Source organism: Callorhinus ursinus, unplaced genomic scaffold, assembly GCF_003265705.2.
Source record: "Callorhinus ursinus isolate GAN/ISIS: 27379988/994484 unplaced genomic scaffold, GSC_fseal_2.0 scaffold7, whole genome shotgun sequence".
NCBI classification, from domain to species: domain Eukaryota; kingdom Metazoa; phylum Chordata; class Mammalia; order Carnivora; family Otariidae; genus Callorhinus; species Callorhinus ursinus.
In genome coordinates, this window is record NW_027397069.1 from 13,384,075 (window position 1) to 13,400,343 (window position 16,269).

Genomic DNA, 16,269 nt, shown 5'->3' on the forward strand with positions numbered 1-16,269 from the left:
GGGTATTAAAGAGGGCACGTTCTGCATGGAGCACTGGGTGTTATGGGCAAACAATGAATCATGGAACACTACATCAAAAATTAATGATGTAATGTAGGGTGATTAACATAATAATAAAAAAATAAATGAGATAATCATAAAAAAATAAAAATAAAAATAGGTATGTTGAGATTAGTCCTTTGTTAAAAGAAAGAAACCCAGCCAATTACTAGGGAGATAATCCCATATTTCATTCAAAATGCATAGCCATATTTGGGGTGCCTGGGTGGCTCAGTTGTTAAGCGTCTGCCTTCGGCTCAGGTCATGTTCCCAGGGTCCTGGGATCAAGCCCCGCATCAGGCTCCTTGCTCAGCGGGAAGCCTGCTTCTCCCTCTCCCACTCCTCCTGCTTGTATTCCCTCTCTCCCTGTCAAATAAATAAATAAAATCTTTACAAAAAAAGGCATAGCTATAAATATTCTCATTTGTATTAATTTTTTTAAATAAGTATTTAACTCAAAAATTTAAAATAGTAAAACAAAATATATATAAGTCAATTATAAGGAATACTAAATTAAATGTTAAATAAAAGGCAATGAATTATAAACAAATAAAGGAGAACTGATAAAGATGTGAGTTCATTCTTTACCAACTAACCTATAATATATAAAAATGTGACAAAATGTACAAAAATATACAAAATTATAATAAAAATTTTTAAAAATTAAAAATTTGAGTGGAAATCAAATATAGGAAATGTAGAAATTGTTTTAAACACAGTTACTTGTTTCATTTAGATGATCATGTACTGGGTGTATGAATCTTATATTAACTTAAAAATGGTAAATCTGATAAATATATGAATGTTTTTGCAAGAAACTCAAAATATTATTCAAAATAAAATCTCTATTAAAGGCTCAATAACCAGCAGGTGTATTAGTGAGTATCTTTTTTAAAAATCTGAGTCTAAGCTATAAAATATATATAAAAGCAAGAAAAATAAGTGGCTTCTTTACCAGTAATTTTACAAAGCAAATATAACTCTGATACCAACTCCCAAAAAAGTTAAAAGAAAAAGAAAGAAATACTTAAACAGTATCTCCCATGAACATAGTTAAAATATTCTTAAAAAAAAAATCAAAGTAAATTATATACTTACTAAGAAATCCACCCTAATAATCTGGGATTCAAATTAAGGCATACAAAGGTGGGTTAATACTATGAAATGCATATTAATGCAATGCAACATAACAATAAGGTTCTTTATTTACTTTATGTTGTGCATTTATTTAATAAGTATAATGCACATGACTAATAACATTTAATTAAATATTAAAGGATATTTCCTGGGGCGCCTGGGTGGCTCAGTTGTGGTTAAGCATCTGCCTCTGGCTCAGGTCATGAACCTGGAGTCCTGGGATCAGGCCCCATGTTGGGCTCCCTGCTCCGTGGGGAGTCTGCTTCTCCCTCTGCCCCTCACCCTGCTCATGTTCTCTCTCTCTCTCTCTCTCTCTCTCTCTCTCTCTCTCTCTCTCTCACACTCTGTCTCTCTCTCAAATAAATAAAATCTTTAAAACCAATAATAAATAAATAAATAAATAAATAAATAAATAAATGATATTTCCTTACCATGATTAAAATAACTATCTTAAACAGGCAATTTTATTATTATTTAGTTCTAGCCAAAGCCATAAGATGAAGAAATAAGTAAATCTGTATATTAGAAAGGAGAGAATAAATGATCAGTAATATTTTTAATGACTAATCATCTAATCATGGTAAGTTCTATGTGATCACATATGCTATATGAAAAATATAAAGGAAGTTCGTGCAGCTCAACCCCAAAGATAAACCTCTACCTTTATATGAGACAATACGATTATATAGAAAAATTGTAGACTTCACCATAAAGATTGAATCTAAGTCTTATGTTGGTCTCTCTTTCATACAGGGGAGCAAATTTTGCCATCCAAAAATAAGTCTCTTTGGCATATTGGTAATCTTAAACTGTTTATTTTTTTTTTAAGATTTTATTTATTTATTTGAGAGAGAGAGCGTGTGAGAGAGAGAGAGAGAGTGCATGGGAGGGCGTAGGGCTAGAGGGAGAAGCAGACTCCCCTCTGAGCAGGGAGCCCGATGCGGGACTCAATCCTGGGACGCCAGGATCATGACCTGAGCCAAAGGCAGCTGATTAACAAACTGAGCCACCCAGGTGCCCTTAAACTGGTTATTCTTAAACTGCAAACACAAGAGAAAAACTGAAACCAAGTAGATGTCACCCTTTTGAAAGAGACATTTGCATGCATAAGGGAAATCTCCATTTGTACGTGCATCTCCTTTGTATCGAGAAGAGGCAGAGGCACAACCTATACAACTCTTAGCAATGAAGAAGGCATGGACTAAATCTGGGTAACAACTATTAACTGTGCTTTTCCCAGTAACCTCCCACCTGACTTTTATGTTTAGCTGAAGATGGTATTTAAAGTGATGGCTTCTGCCATTTTGGGGAGTTATTCTGTTCTTCTGGGTCTCTCCCATGTATAAAGAAGGTATACATATTATTAAACTTCTGTTTGATTTTCTTCTACTAATCTGTCTCATGTCAATTTAATTCTCAGACCAGACAAAAGAAGCTTAAAGGGTAGAGAAACATTTTTCCTCCCAGCACTCACAATGCGCATTTGGTCACTCATCAATGATGTAGGAGAGGCGTTAGGGTTCGAAGATGACAGCCAAGAAAGAATTCTTGAGATGTCTTTGACGCAAAATGGTGGTTTTATTAAAGCTCGGGGACAGGACCCGTGGACAGAATTAGCTGCACTGGGGTCCATGAAGAGTGGTCCGCTATGTACTTTCAAGTTTGGAGGGGGTTAGGGATAGCATGTAAGGCTCCCAGATATTTTGGAAACAAGGTTTTTAGGATCCTGAGGAGGCTAGCTATTTTTAGGAAAAGGTCATTTATTACTGTTTAGAAAAACTCATTCATGAGTTTTTCTTCAGATGCATATTGGTGGGTCATATGCTTGGAGAATGACTGCCAACATGTATCTTGGAATTTTTATGTGTTATCAAGGGAATTTTTATGTGTTAAAGTAGTCTTCCAGAATCCCGGGGGGGTCAGGCTAAGATTGCCTTTTGCCCTTAGCCAAGTGTCAACATGAGCTCCTACAGGAATGCCACTCTGCCTGTTTCAAGGACTTGTCAACGAATGGGCTACAAGTAGTAAGGGAATTTAATACTTTTTCTTCTGTCTTTGTTTCCCAGATCATTTAACTTCATGAGACTCAATTACCTTATGTTTAAAGCATCAGTGCTGTGTTCTAATTTTCAGGGTGGCTGTGAATACCAAGTGTGCATTAAAATAGGTGACTGATGTCAGCCTTCTGTGACCTTCTCAAGTGTCTTCAAGGAGAAACCAGAAACAAGAAGAACTAGAAACCCACTTAAGCAGGGGCATGCAGGCAATATTTTTGAACAATCAGATAAGATGGAAACATAATGGATGAAGATGACCTAAGGGTCTTTCGTGTGTTTATGTGGAAATCATTAAACCTTAATTCTTACAACCAAACATATTACACCTGGTGACATACAATTATACCTCAGAGAACTGCTTACCCCTTCCCCCTTTTGCATATAATCTATAAACTAACAAGCTCCACAAGAGTTCTTTCAGAGCAATCTGAAATACTGTCTCTTGTGCTATCGTCCTCAATAAGACAAGGAAAAAAGCATTTACTAACCTACTTTGAGTTTGGCTTTTTTTTTTTTCAGTTGACCTAAGTGAAATTATCCTTGTATATTGCCAATAACAATGCATTTAACAAATATTAGTTACTGTGGTTTTAATCTAAAGGAGGAATACTAAAGTATTCATTTTTCTATACTTCATTTTTCTCTAATCATAGCTATAAAGGAGATATACATAACTGAAGTAAAAAAGAGAAACTATTGAGAATAACACACTTTTGAAATAAAATTCGTTACTCCCTACAAGCACACTATCTACAGAGAGCTCATATGATTATATAAATTGCTTTAAAAGTATCCAAAGCCCCCAAGTAATTCACTAGTTTAGTTAATTGTATCATGCCAATATCAACTGCCTGGTTTTTTTGTTTGTTTGTTTAAAGATTTTTTATTTATTTATTTGACAGAGAGAGACACAGAGAGAGAGGGAACACAAGCAGGGGGAGTGGGAGAGGGAAAAGCAGGCCTCCCGCCAAGCAGGGAGCCTGATGCAGGGCTCAATCGCAGGACCTCGGGATCATGACCTGAGCCGAAGGCAGACGCCCAACGACTGAGCCACCCAGGCGCCCCAACTGCCTGGTTTTGATGATGCACGGCAATTATAGAAAATATCATCATTGGGCGAAGCTGAGTAATGGATATATGGGGCTCTCTACATTTTGTTTGTAAATTCTTGTGAGTCTATAATGATTTCAAAATAAGAAGTTAAAGAAATCATGCAAACTGAACACAATTCAAGGAGAGAAAGAGTAAATTTAGAAGACAAATTAAAGAAGGGACTGTTTTAGAAATGGTGAATGTAATCTTTCAAAACCTAAGAATGGAAAACAAACAGAAACCCTATCTGATGGAAAAAAAATACACATGATTAAATGAAATATAAAATTACTGAAAAAAATCATACTAAATTAAGCAGTAGCAACCCCTGCAATTCCAAATCCACTGCATCTTATTTTTCCAAAATCTCAGCTCTTTTTAAAAATAAGGTACCCTCTTGAACGTCCCCATGTAGCAGTACTGTGAGGTATTAACATTATAAAGAACCTTATTGTGTGCTAAAGCATCTACAAAAACAAAGGTTACTGTTCTCGGAAAATGCAAACCAAGGGAAGATATGATATTGCCAAGGCTAATTAGAATCAAATAGAGAGCAACGATTCCAAAAAGAGACTGAATATTTCCACTTTATGCAGACAAAAGGGCATCCAATAAAGGACATACAATCTATTCCTCACGAGACCAAACCTTGGAGACACAAGTCTGACATTTCCTATTTCCTTTAAAACAACACTGCAAATCTCTTGGAACCCACAGCAACACCCTTGGAGATTTGAGATTACCTGATAATTTCAGAACTGATGTCTGACATAACACTGACATGCTGAATATTTTCCTTTAGCCACAGGAGATCTCCAGCTCCAGAAATCATAAGTCAAAGAGCATACACTCAATTCATTCTTTGTTATTGAGTGGTTTGTTTTTGCTAGATAATTTATGGAAAATTAGCACAAAATGACAGCTGCGATATGGTGTAGGAATACCAAGCAGATGAGAAAGGTGAATATTATTACCAACACAAGATAAGAAGAGCAGTCAGCAAATAAAGGTCAAATGAAAGAATCAACCTAAGTTTCTCATAATGTCAACTCTGAAATGCACTTTCAGCAGAAGTCTGGGCAAAGATAGTTTGGTTGCCTTTTTTCTTGCCTATGCTATACTTTGAAATTCTCCATGGCTGAAGATACATACCATTATCAAAATCCTAACAAATATTCCTTTCTTTTAACACAATAATTTAAATTTTACTACAGTGAGCAAAATAATAGAAGAGTAGTCAAAATAATGAGGGCAAAGAAATTGATTATAATATTCTTTTGGCGGGCAAAATTAAAAACAACAGAAGTATACATAAGTGAATTATGGCACATTCATTCTAGGGAATTATATATAGGGAAATGCTGGGTATACTATGTTAGGGGACAAAAGCAATGTTAAAACTGTTTATATAATGTTATCTTTACCATATGAAAATTATGGGTATGTTTAGAAAATTAATAATAACACATTTTCAAGCATAGGTGACAATAAATTTATTCTCCATACCAGGCCATTACTGGGAGTAAAAGAGGGAGTAATAATAAAATAGCCATATTGTGAATCTCCTGGAGAACAGAACATGTATTACCCTACCATGGTCCAGACAGGCAGGCCTTCACATAGTTTATATATTTAAAATCATTTAATTCCCAACAGCACATTGGAATATGGACAACATTAGTATACACGTTTTATAGATGAAGAAACTGAGGTAGGTACACAGATGGCCAATAACTTCTCCCAGTTTGGTGAGTTTGAATTCAAGATGAGACTGTCTGGCTAGAGTTCATGCTCTTAATCACTATACAAAATGCTTGCTGGAAACCCTGGAAGGAAACACAGCAAACTACTAAAGAGAAGAGATTAGTTGGGGAGAAATTTTTACAGTTTTTCAAATGATTCAAAATTTTCATGTCTATGCTAATTGAAGGACATTTTCAAGAAGAAGTCCATTGTAAATCAATCAGTAATTTATCAGTATAAAAGAAAAATATCACATCTATTTGTTCCCCTTTCGGTATAAAATAAACTATAAAATAACAGTGATTGTTAATTAATAAATCAGTATCTTGAAAACCATTTGTCATTTTAGTTTAATTATTTGCTGGTTTTATAAGTACAATGATCATTCATTTTCTTTCGTGTCCCAGTTGACAAATGAGTGAATGCTCTGGAATTAATAATAATATCAAGCTGGGCATGTTTTCACACACACACACACACACACACACACACACACACACACACACAAAACCTAAAGCAAAAATGAATTTCCAAAATCTTTTTTCCATGGGTTTTTTTTAGTTGGGGAAGATGGGCGAGGTTCAAACCATTTTTTATTTTTTTCAATCACTTTATCAAAGTATTAATGACATGTAAACAAAGTTCATATTTAATGTATACAACTTGATGAGTTCAAAGATAGACACCCGTGAAACCATCACCACCATCAAGGTCATAGACATACCTGTGACCTCACAAAGTTTCCTCCTACTCCCTTTATTGATGTTATTACTGTGTATGTAGTAAGAAAAATTAACATACGACCTGCCTTCTTAGAAACTGTTAAGTATACAATACAGTATCGTTAGCTATACGCACTATCCTGTATAGTCCATCTCCATAACTTATTTTGCATAACTAAAACTTTGTACCTTTTGAACATCACTGTCCCATTTTCCCCCTCTCCTGAGCCTCTGGAAATCACCAGCCTACTCTTCGCTTCTATGAGTTTAATCATTTCAGATTCCACATATAAATGATATCATACAATATTTGATTTTGTGTGATTGGCTATTTCACTTAGCATAATGTCCTCCAGGTTCATCCATGTTGTTGCAAATGGCAGGATTTTCTTCTTTTTAAAGACTGAATAATATTCTATTGTGTGTATATAACATATTTTATTTATACATTCCTCTACTGATGGACATTCAGGTTGTTTCCATATTTTGGCTAATGTGAATAATGTTGCAATGAACATGACGGTAGAAATAACTCTTTGAGATCCTGAATTCAATTTCTTTAGATAAATACCCACAGGTGGGATTGCTGGACCATATGGTAGTTCTATTTTTAATTTTTTGAGGAAACTCCATGCTGTTTTCCATAATGGCTGAACTAATTCACTTTCCTGCCAACCACGCATCAGCATTCTTGTTCTTCCACATCCTCAACTTTTTTTTTTCTTTTTTTAAATAATAGCCATTGCCTTTTCTTCTTGTTGACAGTTTCCTTTACTGTGCAGAAATTTTTTAGTTTGAAGCAGTTCCACTTGATTTTTGCTTTTGTTGCCTGCATTTTGGGTATCATAGCCAAAAAAAAATCATTGCCAAGACCAATGTCAAGGAGCCTTCCCATACATTTTTTTTCTAGGAATTTTATGTTTCAGGCCTACATTTAAATCTTTCATCCATTTTGAGTCGATTTTTGTGTGTGGCATAAGGTATGGGTCCAATTTCTTCTTTTGCATGTGCATATCCAGTTTCCCAGCATCATTTACCGGAGAAACTATCCTTTCTCCATTTCGTACTCTTGTCAAAGATCAGTTGATCATACATGTATGGGTTTATTTCTGAGCTCTCTGTTACATTCATTGTGCTATATCTCTGTTTTTATGCCACTACCATATGGTTTTGATTACTATAGAATTGTAACATATTTTGGAACCAGAAAGTAAGAACCTTTAGCTGGAGGCATCAACTTCTTAATTCCATAGGCCTTTTTTATTAACCTACTGAAGTACTCATCAAATACTATTTACCAGGTTTATTTTTGACTTCTATATTGCATATATGCTAACCATATCAATAAATCATAATAATAATAAATATAGGCTATAGAACAGGTGATCAATAGCTATATTCCTTTTCTATAACTTTTAATCTGGATGGACACTATGGAAGCTACAATACATATGCTATATGGTTAATGTGAGAAATAAGTCAATGTTAATAAGGTAATGCATATATATACAATATTATATATACGCATACCTACCTGCTGATAGATATACACATACAAACACATTCTCATTCCCTTGGTCATGATATTCTGAAGAGAATTTTTCAGTTTTTCTGAATAATTTTTTATTTCTAATATTTTTAATATTTCTAATAAGTAAACAAAATAAACAAACACATTTTTCATGCTCATTAAAAAAAAGAAAAGAAAAAAATGTTTACTTCTCATTTCTTGTTTAGTGTGAATATCTTCCCAAATGTTTCCAAGGCTCTCATAAATTATATATGATTTTTTGAACATTCTTGATAACCCTGATTGTGGAAATTCTTACTGGTACTTTTACTTCAGTGAGATGATCCCCCAGCCTTTTCTTCTCCCTGTACTTGCTATCTAATCTATCATGAGGTATCTCACATCCACTTTGCCATTTCACTCCTACCCAGCTATGCTTTGGAACCACAACTGAGGAATAATAATAGAAATTTAGAACTAGAAGGGAGGCACCTTAACCATCACCTAGTTTAACTCTTCCATTTCTACAGAAAGAAGAAATGATTCCCAATGAGATACAATGACTCCATCCATACCTTGGCAATTTCTCTCCTTTAGTATTTTTAAAGTGTTTACATTTTCCAGGTAGATGGTCACAACCACAAATTCTCACTTCATCTTTCTACCATTATCTTGTCTTCTCTGACCTATTTATTTTCTTACCTATGATACCAGCACTTTAAAATATCCTCCTTTACCCTTTTATCCTTTCCAACAAACATGATAAGTGGGCTTCCTATTATTGACAAGGAAAAACGTAGTTTTTGGTTCTGTACCAACTGTAGCGTCATGGTAATGCATTTGGGTCTGCCTCATCCCATTGCTATATAAAGAAGAGTAGAGATATTTCCAATAATTAATCATTTAGACATGTAAAATCTAAATGAAAATGACTGAAGAAAAAAACCGAAATTGAAGACATGAGATCATACAAATACCAATGTAATGAATATAGTAAAACTATTACAGACTTCAGAACTTTGGAGTCCAACCTTGTAATTTGTGACTCTGAGTGAAAAAATAAGTTGGAAGCTATATATTCATCATATGTTCTAAGTTTAAAAGATAGTATCATGCTTTATTGTTATATATTCTAACTTAAATTTGTATTTCCAAATGGTACATTGATTAATTTCAATAAATCATCAAGATGGTATTCTTCTAACACATAACTGGTTAGGCAAAACACCAAAAGAAAATTTATTCAAATATGGTGATAACTATTACCTTACCATAAATATTATGGATAATAAATTTCTAAACTCTTAATGCAAGCACATTAATTGCATCTTCATTACATAGTTTTTCATAATGAGTGCCTCTACTGTGAAGACTCCAAGATATGAGAAAACTTACTCATTGTTTCTCTAAGGATTCTTCATCCATGGCAAGCACCCTGTTAGTAAGGGTAAAATTAACTGCACAGTAAGTATCATGTGTTATGTTTTTGAGCAATACATGTACTTAATCACAATTATAATCATAAAGATAAAGGCTAGCCCTTAAAGTGAAACACTCTGGTAATTTCATAAGAGCTTAGGGTGGCTGAGTTTCTCTCCTTACATTCTAATATTTTAAATACTTCTTCATCATGCTTCATTCTTGAAGAAAATCTCCAGGAGGGATAGATTAAGGCTCAGGACAAGAACTACTGTCATTCACTTAAGTAGTATTATCTACCCCTTTTCTAATGAGCCATTCTCTGTTCTTGAGGCATTTAATACTGAACAGTGCATAATGGAGTTCTTCAACTCCAGGGAGGTAGGAATAGTAATAATATGAAAAAAAGAAAACAGATTTTCAATTTACCTTAGTAACTATGAGTATTTGATGTAGTGTTTTATACCATATAATTCTTAGTTCACAGTCTTTATCAGTGGGGGCATCCAAGAAAATGAGAGGAAAAAAACACTCTTAGCAAGTCACGTTCTACTAGCATTATGGAAATCAAATCAACACTCTGGCTTCACTATTTAGATAAAAAAAGTATTAGTGGTACCAAAATTAAAATCTCAATGATAGGGGTGTCTGGGTGGCTCAGTCAGTTAAGTGTCCGACTCTTGATTCTGACTCAGGTTATGATCTCAGGGTTGTGAGACTGAGCCCCATGTCCATGTCTGGCTCTGCACTGGTCTGGAGCCCAATTAAGAGTCTCTCTCTCCCTCTCCCTTTGCCCCTCCTCCACCCCTTTATTTTCCTCTCTAAAAAAATAATCTCGATTGTAGAGCAAGTGTGCACATTTTTATTAAAATAGCAGCAATGACAAAGGCAAATATTGAATAATAAATTAAGAAATTAAAACCTAATTTATTAAAAAGTGATTTTCACAAGCTATTGGGGTAGTATGACACATGTATCTTTCTTCTGGTGTGCTGGCTTTTTATAATCTCCATATAAAGCAAACTATAATCTCCATATGAAGACTATATCATATGATGAAGAAAACCACCATCCCTGGACAATTTCACATATCTACCTGTAGCCAAATTGATCTTCTTTTTCTTTCCTCCTTTTAACAAAGAAAATGTCCCTTCCCTTCTCCAGCCTCAGTCTCTTTAGTATTGTCAAAGAACTTGTTCCTTATGTTACAGCCCTCTCTATATTGTGCTCTTTGTCTTTTGGCCACCATAGACCATAGAAACCAACATTAGTTTTTTTTTCCACATAAAACAAACAAAAAAAGTAAACAAACATAGATACCCCACATCCTCTGCAACCTCTACCTCATTTTTGGTTCCTTTTCAGCCATATTTCTTGTCCCCAATTTTTAACCTCTTAATATTCTCAGTTTCCTTTATAAAATGTCTACCGCATAAGCCCTCCAAAATTGTTACTTTTCAGTCTCCAGTGACTTCCTTGTTGTCAAGTGCTATGGTTACTTTCTGGCTTCACCTTTTTGATTATCTCAACTTACTCTTTTTGTCATGGTTGACCAATCCCTCCTTCCTCATTCTTTTGCCTCTGGGACACAGCTTACTTTCATTTGTCCTTTCTCAGTAACTGCTCTTTCTTAGCTGCCTTTACAGACTACTCTTCCACATAACCTCAAAAATGTGCAGTTCCTTGAATAATATCACCCTGATTTCAATCAATAGTTTAAATACACTGTTTTCCTGTGTCTATGGAACTATAAATATTTCCCATACTGCTTTAGCCAGTTAGCTCCTTTAAGAGCAGATGATTCATCAACAGTGACATTTAGAGAATTTGCTATTTACCCAGTTGAAACTTAAAAGTTTACTCCAAATACTGCAGAAACCATAATATTTATTAAGCAGCATTTCTAATGGAAACCATTTTCTTTGAAAATAAAGGGGTGGAGGAGGGGCAAAGGGAGAGGGAGAGAGAGAGAGACTCTTAATTGGGCTCCTAAATAATTTTTTCTTTATAATAAAGTTCAGTATATTTGATCAAAAGTATCTGAATTTTTGAACTAAGTTTTGAATTAATTCTCCTTATTTAAATAACTTGAACTTCTAAATAACCCACAATTTATATGAATTTATATTGTTGAATCAGTAGTAAAGCATTCTAGTTTAATTCTGAGAACTAACTTTTAAGTAGATTTGAAATTTGGTTAAATCACTCTAGGGGCCAGTGTCAGGCTGCTCAAAGATGGGTCCCTTTGGCATGAAAACTATTTTGAATAAAAAACCCAGCAGATTCAGGAAAAGCTCTTTATCTCCTTCTCAACTGCCTAAATAGAATTTCGATAGAGATCTGCTTAGGAAGAGCCATCCCCATAGATAACTACATTATGATATGAACTAGGTATGGTAGATAAGGAGGAACCTAGCAAGGACCCTTTGATCAAAGTCCTTTCTTTGTCCCATAGTTTCTGAGCAGCCCTTGTTTACCAGATATTTACTCTTTTTCATTCTTCCTGAAGGTTGCATTCCTTCCCTTTGAAGATCCCTACTTCCTCCTTAGTTCGGAAAGGCATATACACCTCATTTTACCCGACTGTCTCTGAAACTTCCATGTCTGTGTGGATTCGTCGAATATATGAAACTATTAAATTTGATTTTTTTCCTGTTAATCTGTCTCATAACAACTTGATCCTTAATCCAGCTAGAAGGACCTAAGAGGGGACAGGAATTCTTGCTCCCTGACATCACAATAAAACTGAAATGATTGCCTTTTGGGGATATGAATAATAATAATGAAAATGACACGTTAGATCACATTTGAGGATTCATGTGTCCTTAAATCTTTATTAGAATTAAAATATTATGTTTACTCTTTCTTTTTTAAATGTTGCTCTTTCCTTTATTGATTTATTTAGTATTGTGATACTGAGGGAAATGCTGAACTGACATCATTTTTACAATTGGTAACCTACCCTGGACAGCCACTTCTTTTGTCTTTTCCATAACAAGCCAAACAAATAGGTATTGCAAGGTGAGAACCCCCAATTTCCCATGGGGCAATGGTAGATCTGAAGGAGAATCAGAAAACAGCTACCCCAGCAGGAGGGTTTCATGATGACACATTTACCTCAAGAGTGGAAGCTGGCAGGTCTTAAAAATATAGCTAAAAAATAAATTTTTAAAGCACACTTAAAGTCAGATATAGAATTCATTATTAGTCAGGGGAAATGTAGAAGGCAACCCGCCAAAAATAGGTGAATTTAGAAATTACGTTTTGATTTGAAAGATGTATACTGTCAAAAGGGACAGAAATTTATTTAAATTTATGTTTAGTTCCTTGTCCTTTTTGAAAAGAGCATTCATTTTATCCTTCAATCAAGTTATTATTTGTGATACCTAAATATCTTAATTGTTCAAATGATTCTTGCATGTGAATTTAAGAGCACTGGCATAAATCTGAGGTCAGTTAAAATTATGTGGTATGGTGGTATAGGAATGAGATAGAAAGAAAGTCTCAGGAGACAGAGAAAGAAAAGAGGGGAGAAAAAGCAGGTGGGGGGCAAGAAATTGAGATAGGGAAACTGAAGGACTCCATAAAAATACGCTTTTTTTCCTTTTTCTGCTTGTATTCTTGCTAGAACCCGCAACCCCACTTTCCACATGCCTCAGAATGCAAACAGTGTATGTCTTCCTTATAAAGGATAAGGAGTTAATGATTTCTTTAGAACAGATAACATCTAAGGAAGGACCAGGTGAGAATGACCAGAAGAAACTATGATATGTGTATTCTAGACCACCAGTTCTAGCCATCTCAATGCCAAGATCTCCTGGCTCCAAGGAATAACACCGGGGCCCTCATCTTTGTTCTAATCAGTTCCTGGATGCCTGAAAGGACACATACTCCAGACCATCATCCTCAAAAAAACTTCCAGACCCTGAAAAAAGAGGAGACTCCCTCTTTTTTTTCTGAGTCTCCTGGACACTCTGTACCTGCACTCTCTCTATACCTTCAATAAATTCTGCTTTCACCTCCTGCTGGACTGCCTTTGATTTCCATCCTATATCTGGCCAGGGACCCTCTTGACTGGTGGAACCCCCTCTGGGTCCCTGGACCCAGCCAACGGGCATCAAAATGAGGAGAAATAAGAAGAAAAACAAGGAGGAAAGCAAAAAATATTTGAATAAGTAGATGTTATCTGATGTTTTTTGCCACGGGACCTTAAAATACTGGAAATTTTAGAAGATTCAGAAGTTTTAAAGAAAATGTGATTTTTAGTGGAGTGAGGTTACAACTTCTAAAAGGACAGGAGGAGTCTTTCTAAGAGCACCTTCTTAAAGGTGAGTTCTTCTTTCTTTTCCTTTTTTTTCATTTTCCTTTTTTATTTTTTTTATTTTTTTATTTTTATTTTTTAAAGATTTTATTTATTTATTTGAGAGAGAGAATGAGCTAGAGAGAGAGAGAGCATGAGACAGGGGAGGGTCAGAGGGAGAAGCAGACTCCCTGCTGAGCAGGGAGCCCAATGCGGGACTCGATCCCGGGACTCCAGGATCATGACCTGAGCCGAAGGCAGTCGCTTAACCAACTGAGCCACCCAGGTGCTTCTCTCCATTTCTCTCTTGTTACAGATTTTTGTACCAAATTGTTAGGACATTAGCTAAAGCAACGTCTGTGTGAATTGATCCTAGTCAAAGTCTTCATTTGTTTGTTTAAATTCCTAGTATCTATTTGTACAAGGGCTGCATGCTCATTTAAGAGAAAATAGAAAACAAAGATGAACAGAAAAAAAAAAACTTTAAAAATTTTGTTTGGATACTTTCCATGTTTGTCAAAGTAATACCCAAACAATCCATTGACATTTTACTTGAAAATTAAGACAAAAACAAACTGTAGAGATGTGCTTGTTATTTGTGTTGACAGCTTCAATTTCAGAATCCCAGAATCAAATATTCAAATTAGTGGTTCCAAACATCCTTTCCAGAATATGTTTCCAATTGTTTAACTTGAAAGCTCTAGATATGTAATGTTTTATTTTTTAATCAAAGTTTTGCAAGTGCTTAATTTAAATGCACTATCTTTTAACATTTTAAAGTCACTTAATATTTCTTAAAAGTAAAATTTAGGGGCACCTGTGTGGCTCAGTCAGTTGAGTGTCTGACTCTTGGTTTTGGCTAGGGTCATTGTCTCGGGGTTGTGGGCTCAAGCCTGGCATCAGGCTTCAGGCTCAGCTGGGAGTCGGCTTGAGAGTCTCTCTCTGCCCCTCCCCCCCCCACAGTTGCACACACTGCTGTGTGCTCTCTCTTGAAAATAAATAATCCTTAAAAAGAAAGTAAAATGTAAACAAATTTTTACTTATTTTTGGTCATAGCATATAGTTCCTACATTTACTTAACTAAAGATAACTTATGTTACTATTATTTATAAACAGTATGGCAAGAGTTGCTACACAAGTCCAGTTCTATACAGGACATAACATGAGCCATTTGCATTAAATACCTCACAAATTTCTGTTACATGTATAAGGACACAAAAAAACGCCATAGTGTAAACACAATAATGAATATTTTTTTGTAAAAGTAAAGACAGAAAAAAGCTTCAGACTTATTAGCCTGAGTAAAAGTATAATTTGCTTGAGCCTATAAGTAAGCTTTCTTTATATATGAAATATCAATGACTAACTTATGAAATTCTCCAAATCTTACAGAGAAAGGTAACATCTTTTTTAAAAAATATTTTATTTCTTTATTTGACAGAGAGAGAGAGAGGGAGAGCACAAGCAGGGGGAGCAGCCGAGGGAGAGGGAGAAGCAGACTCCCCACTGAACAGGAAGCCTGACGCAGGGCTCGATCCCAGGATCCAGGGATCATGACCCGAACCGAGGCAGACCCGAACCAAGTGCCACCCAGGTGCCCCACAAAGAAAGGTAACATCTTAAATTCAAGTGTTAAGGTCTCAAATGAAATTAATTAAACCCAACACTTCCCTTAATTTTCAAAGCTTTGGCATATAGGCATAACTACACAAACAGACAAACAAACTTTAATTCTCTTATTAAAATTCCTTTCTTTCATTCATTCTAACAACCACCAACTTTATAAGAATTGGAATCAAACTCAGTAAGAATACAAGTAGTCTAATCCTTGATATAAGTTTGTGTTCAGACATAATCTTTAGAGAGCTACATCAGTGTTTACCTGAATAATACACAATAACTTCTAGATGACAAATAGTAATAGCAGTAAAATCTGTTTTTAATCAATCATTTTGATTATTTATTTCTGGTATAATGCAGTGGTTGATATTAATATATCAAAATCTTTGTCCTCATCTCTTTTTTTCCTTAGGAAGTTAAATTGTTCATTTTTTATAAATTTATTTTATTTTATTTTCTATTTGGGTGTGACTAGATACAAGCCTTCTATATTTTCTAACATTTGTGCAGAGGTTTAATATGCAAGCATATTATATCAGAGGGGCACTCCTTGTTACAATATATGTTTGGGGGATATTAAGTTCACTGTTTAAACAACACTAATTATTATTTTATCATTTAGCTTCTCTG

The 16,269-nt window shown here is 34.9% G+C and overlaps 1 protein-coding gene across 7 annotated transcripts in view; it reads right to left on the minus strand.

The window, feature by feature from the left end:
• GPC5 (glypican 5) overlaps nt 1–16,269 on the minus strand; it is a 1,333,521-nt gene that overhangs the window by 904,824 nt on the left and 412,428 nt on the right. The gene's annotated exons all lie outside the window — the stretch shown is intronic.